We start from the raw sequence: 6,808 nt of genomic DNA on the forward strand, positions 1-6,808 counted from the left end.
AGGATAATCAGCAGAGACTTAGCAGCATGGTTTGTGCGCTTGAAGTGCTTATATTTATATTTATATGTTGCTGTTGAGACACAGGTCAGTATAGCAGCAAGGCAGGGACTATCAGGGCATGTTGCACTGTATGTGGCCTTTTATCCCCACTCCATGCACTGGGTAAGAGGAGCTGTGTAATGATGGGGCTCCAAACTAGTAAATTAGCAGGGCCCCTTCCCCATGCCCTGGCCTTTTGGTTAAGGGTAAACAACCTTGCATTTTATAGTTTTGTATTTTTTTTTATTTTGGGTCAAGGTGCTCTTCCTCCCCCCCCCCCAGACTAGGGTTGCCAATTTTTCTGCAAAAAAAATACTGGGTTTCCTATATTTTTAGCTTTCTTTCCTATTAATAACATTGGCATTAAGCATTGTATTTAGCAGCCAGGCCAGTGGCAACCCGACTCGACCCGACTCTTTATAATGGAACCTTATGGCTCAATGACTGCTTAGGGCCTTATTGCTGTAGGGTTTAGCATACAGGGAACCCCCCCTCCAAACCTTGCAGTGAATACTCTTGACCCCTTTTGGCTGGGGGGGGGGGGGGAGGATTTTTGACCTTCTTTTTTTAGGAGAGTCTGTTGGGCATAGGGTTGCCACCATTGCAACTGAGAATGTCTAGGCAGGCGGGGCAGAGATGGTAAGTGGGCGGGCGTGGCTGTGCTATCAGTGATTGGCTGATCACCATGTCTTTTACTTCTCAGATCGTCTACATTTCCTAGGAAAACTGGGCAGGCAGTGCTGACACAGACAGCCTGGACTGGACAGGGTTGCACCCTAGTTTGGTACCTTTTTCACTTTCTGTACTGGGTGTTTTTAATTATAGCACGCCCAACGTCAATAAAAAAACTACCTGTGCCCCTTGGACGGGGGTCCCTGTCAACAAGTAAAATAGATCTCCAATAAAAAGAAGTACCCCTCACACACATGGCTGTGATCCATCCAAACCCTGCCCACTCCTCCTCAAGCCCTGCCCCTTTCATGACCCGCATACAGCAGTTTCCCATCTAAGCGCCCTCTCCTGCCATGGGGCCCCTGACTGCTGTACCCTCTGTAGAAGAGACCTATACATGGAATATCCTCCCCCTTTTTAAATAGAAATTAAAGTAGCAGTTAAAGGGAAACTATACCCCCAAACAATGTAGGTCTCTATAACACTATATTGCATAAACAGCTCATATGTAAAACCCTGCTTCATCTAAATAAACCATTTTCAAATAAATATACTTTTTTAGTAGTATGTGCCATTGGGTAATCCTAAATAGGAAACTGCCATTTTAAGTACTAAGGGCCGCCCCCTGGGATCATAGGAGTCACAGTGCACACAAACAAGCCAAGGCACACATACATGCTAGGCCCAATCAGCCAATGAATGGGCAGAGTTCTGCCTTTTACTCCCACACTACTTCCTGTTACAGTTAAAGCTGCATCACTTCCTGTCAGCTGATCTCTGAGGGAGCACACAGCCCATCACTAAATGGCGGCTCAAGGGAAAGGATGTAAAAGGGCAATATTTACTGATATATATATTCCAGTTTGGGGAGATTCTTTAATATGTCACTTAATATAATATAAACTCTCTGTTGGTTAAGTATTCATTCTGGGGTATAGTTTCTCTTTAATTCCACAACACAAGTATGGCATTTGGTAGGGGCAGTCCGCCCTTGGTTGTAGGAGGTGGCAGGGTAGCAAGGCTAATACTAGGGACCTGTCCTGCCCAAAGAATGTGCTGCTTATTTTATCTATCTGCTCAAACCATTTCTGAGTGAAATATATATGGGGAAGTTATGAATTGCACCTGACTTGTATTGGTGCTAATAGGCTAACTAGTGCCCCCTTGTATAGGGCTGCATGTAAGTGTCCTGCCCCCATACCCCCATACCCACCCTTATAGGGTTCCCTTGTGCACAGGGTGCTGCACTTTGCAGCTGGCGCAGGAGACTTTACAAAAGGTGCAACCATCACAAAGTTACATAGTCACACAAATACAGGTATAGGACCCGTTATCCAGAATGTTTGGGACCAAGGGTATCCGGATAAGGGATCTTTTCATAATTTGGATCTCCATACCTTAAGTCTACTAAAAAATCAATAAAACATTAAATAAACTCAATAAGATTGTTCTGCCCCCAATAAGGGGTAATTATATCTCAGTTGGGATCAAGTACAGATACTGTTTTATTATTACAGAGAAAAGGGAATCATTTAACCATTAAATAAACCCAATAGGGCTGTTCTGCCCCAATAAGGGGTAATTATATCTTAGTTGGGATCAAGTACAGGTACTGTTTTATTATTACAGAGAAAAGGGAATCATTTAACCATGAAATAAACCCAATAGGGCTGTTCTGCCCCCAATAAGGGGTAATTATATCTTAGTTGGGATCAAGTACAGGTACTATTTTATTATTACAGAGAAAGGGAATCATTTAACCATTAAATAAACCCAATAGGACTGTTCTGCCCCCAATAAGGGGTAATTATATCTTAGTTGGGATCAAGTACAGGTACTGTTTTATTATTACAGAGAAAAGGGAATCATTTAACCATTAAATAAACCCAATAGGACTGTTCTGCCCCCAATAAGGGGTAATTATATCTTAGTTGGGATCAAGTACAGGTACTGTTTTATTATTACAGAGAAAAGGGAATCATTTAACCATTAAATAAACCCAATAGGGCTGTTCTGCCCCCAATAAGGGGTAATTATATCTTAGTTGGGATCAAGTACAGGTACTGTTTTATTATTACAGAGAAAAGGGAATCATTTAACCATTAAATAAACCCAATAGGACTGTTCTGCCCCCAATAAGGGGTAATTATATCTTAGTTGGGATCAAGTACAGGTACTGTTTTATTATTACAGAGAAAAGGGAATCATTTAACCATGAAATAAACCCAATAGGGCTGTTCTGCCCCCAATAAGGGGTAATTATATCTTAGTTGGGATCAAGTACAGGTACTGTTTTATTATTACAGAGAAAAGGGAATCATTTAACCATTAAATAAACCCAATAGGGCTGTTCTGCCCCAATAAGGGGTAATTATATCTTAGTTAGGATCAAGTACAGGTACTGTTTTATCATTACAGAGAAAAAGGAAATCAGTTTTAAAATTCTGTATTATTTGATTAAAGTGAAGTCTATGGGAGACAGGCTTTCCATAGTACGGAGCTTTCTGGATAATGGGTTTCCAGATAAGGGATCCCATACCTGTAATATGTGAGCCCACTAATCACACATTCTAATTGCTGGGGGCCCTGATTCTATCAGAACCACCAATTCAAACCCTAAAAAGATAGACCAATTGAAAAGCTGCTTACATTCCTTCCATCTGACACCATACTTTAAAGGAGAAGGAAATGTAAAAACTCAGTAAGCTTTATCAGAATGGGCTATGTAAATACAGCCATAAGCACTCACAGAAATGCTGCACTGAGTCCTCTGTCAAAAGAAACAGGATTTCTTGTCTCTTTGTTTTCCTGTGCCAGAGACACGCAGCTCTCTGCTTTCTCCTCTCTCCTGCTCCCCCCTCCCTCAAGAATGCTAAGAACTCCCTCCCCCCCCCTTAGGAATGTGGATCTGAGCCAATCAGCAGGAAGCTTCCTCATAGTCTTACTAACTGAGCATGTTCACTTGGTCTGGGTCTCGGTGCAGGAGTGAGGCATTATGGGAACTTTCTTTACACAGCTCAGCGTTTTTTTTCCTATGAGGCTTCTGATCTGAACGGGAGAAATATGGGGAGACGAAAGGGCACTATTGAGAGAACTGAAGGTATGCCTGCAGCTTGGGATTAACTCTTTATTAGCCTTTCTCCTTTCCATACAATGCATGATTGCTGCTGTACCTAAGCCCCTTCCCCACGCTCCCTTCCCGTTGGCAAACTAATGGCCTCTCAGAGAGTAGCCACGAGCTGCGAGTATTTCCGGCATTGTGCATAGTAAATATTGATAGGCTCACCGTCTCTGTAATGGCCAGACCTCTGCGGCTGGGTTTAGAAGCTATTTACATGGTAATTTCCGTCCTGACCATGAATAACCTTGCAGTAAATGGCAAAACGAGTGATTTTTATGGATACGAGGCACAAGAGGTGTGTGTCTCTCATTGATCCATTCCAGATTTGCTGCTCCAACAATCTCACAGTTCTGCATGTTTAACCTTCACTGCCCTCACTACATATTCTTAGTGGATACATAAAGTCTATAAAGTATTTTCTGTATCCAGTAGTACAGGTAGTGATAAGGGCCACACTGACTCCAATGGCTTGTGGCTTTAGTTCAGTCAAAGTCGCTCCACTTACTGGAACCAAGAGCGACCATTCAGATATTTCCTCTCATTATTCTGTCTGCACTGGACAAATCAAAGCCACTTGCTGATTGGTTGCTTTGGGTTACCACACTGGTTCCTTTTGCACTTACGGTAAGGTAGTGTCTGGGGCTTACTCTGCCCTGACCCATTCAGAGTTCTCTTTTATCCTTCTTTAGGATTTCAGCGAGTAACCACTTTTATCTGTCATTGCTCTCTGGGCCCCCAGTAGTTGCAGGGTCCGTAGTTAAGCCCCCGATACACAATCTAATTTTATCTGCACCAATTAGAATTGAGGCTCACTGTCATTTGTCCTTAAGTTACCTTTTAGCAGTTACAGAATGACCAGTCCTAAGCAACTTTTCAGCTGGTCTTCAGTGTCGTTTTTAAATTATTTCCTTTCTTCTAACGTTTTATAGCTTTTCGACGGGGGTCACTGACCCTGGCAGCCAAACAACTATTGCTCTGCGTGGCTACAATTTAATTGTTATTGTTACTTTGTATTACTTACTCTTCTATTCAGGTCCTCTCCTATTCATATTCCTGTCTCTCATTCAAACCACTCCCTGGTAGCTAAGGTAATTGTTACCCTAGCAACTAGATGGATTGCCGTCACTCCAAGCTGGAGAGCTGCTGAACAAAGATTGAATTTGTTAAAAAACTACAAATAATATAAAGTGAAGACCAATTGCAAATTGTCTCAGATTATTACTCTCTATATCATACTCAAAGTTGACTTAATTTGGGGGTCACCAGAGGGAGGTGGAAAAAAAAAAAAAGGGTAATGGCACACAGGTAACTTTGGGTGTTTTTTAGATAATGTACATTAAAGTCTTTAGGAGTAATTGGAATAGACCTATGGTGTATAGCAACGCCCCACTAATACCCACTACACACATTTTCCCCCCAAACGCTGGTCTTTTTCTTAACATCACACTTTGGGCCCCATTAATGGACAGACCTACAATTCCCAGGCAACTCTTATGCATGAAGCGTCCAAGTTCTTTATAAAGAACAGCTGGCTCCCATGATTGTTATGTTCTCTTGCCGGTATATTTTTGTTGCACACAGCGCGTCAAGGTTTTGTGCCTCTCCATTTTGCACATAAATATTAATTAATGTTTTAAGTGATCAAGTTGCAGGTTTGTGCATCACTCCTTGGTTCAGTTCTGGTGTTACATTGGTGTGGCTTTGGGTAAGTCACATTTTCCATGTGCATCACGGCACCATGACTGAATATTAGTACAGGTATGGGATCCATAATCCGGAAACCCATTATCCAGAAAGCTCAGAATTATAAGTAGGCCATATCCCATAGACTCCATTTTAATGAAATCATTTTAAAAATGATTTCCTTTTCCGCTGTAATAATAAAACAGTACCTGTACTTGATCCCAACTAAGATATAATTACCCCTTATTGGGGGCAGAACAGCCCTATTGGGTTTATTTAATGGTTAAATGATTCCCTTTTCTCTGTAATAATAAAACAGTACCTGTACTTGATCCCAACTAAGATATAATTACCCCTTATTGGGGGCAGAACAGCCCTATTGGGTTTATTTAATGGTTAAATGATTCCCTTTTCTCTGTAATAATAAAACAGTACCTGTACTTGATCCCAACTAAGATATAATTACCCCTTATTGGGGGCAGAACAGCCCTATTGGGTTTATTTAATGGTTAAATGATTCCCTTTTCTCTGTAATAATAAAACAGTACCTGTACTTGATCCCAACTAAGATATAATTACCCCTTATTGGGGGCAGAACAGCCCTATTGGGTTTATTTAATGGTTAAATGATTCCCTTTTCTCTGTAATAATAAAACAGTACCTGTACTTGATCCCAACTAAGATATAATTACCCCTTATTGGGGCAGAACAGCCCTATTGGGTTTATTTAATGGTTAAATGATTCCCTTTTCTCTGTAATAATAAAACAGTACCTGTACTTGATCCCAACTAAGATATAATTACCCCTTATTGGGGGCAGAACAGCCCTATTGGGTTTATTTCATGGTTAAATGATTCCCTTTTCTCTGTAATAATAAAACAGTACCTGTACTTGATCCCAACTAAGATATAATTACCCCTTATTGGGGCAGAACAGCCCTATTGGGTTTATTTCATGGTTAAATGATTCCCTTTTCTCTGTAATAATAAAACAGTACCTGTACTTGATCCCAACTAAGATATAATTAATCCATATTGGTAGCAAAACAATCCTGTTGGGTCTAAATAATATTTAAATTATATTTTGGACAGACTTAAGCTATGGAGATCCAAATTACAGAAAAATCCCCTTATCTGGAAAAGGCCAGGTCCTGAGCATCCTGCATAATCAACAATGCACAGTAAGTAATTAGAACACACTTTCCAATATTTTCACTGTGCCTTTATATATATATATATATATATATATATACATACTAAATGCAATACCATGGAAGGCAGACAATTATTTCT

This window comes from Xenopus tropicalis, chromosome 2 (assembly GCF_000004195.4).
Source record: "Xenopus tropicalis strain Nigerian chromosome 2, UCB_Xtro_10.0, whole genome shotgun sequence".
In the NCBI taxonomy this organism is placed as follows: domain Eukaryota; kingdom Metazoa; phylum Chordata; class Amphibia; order Anura; family Pipidae; genus Xenopus; species Xenopus tropicalis.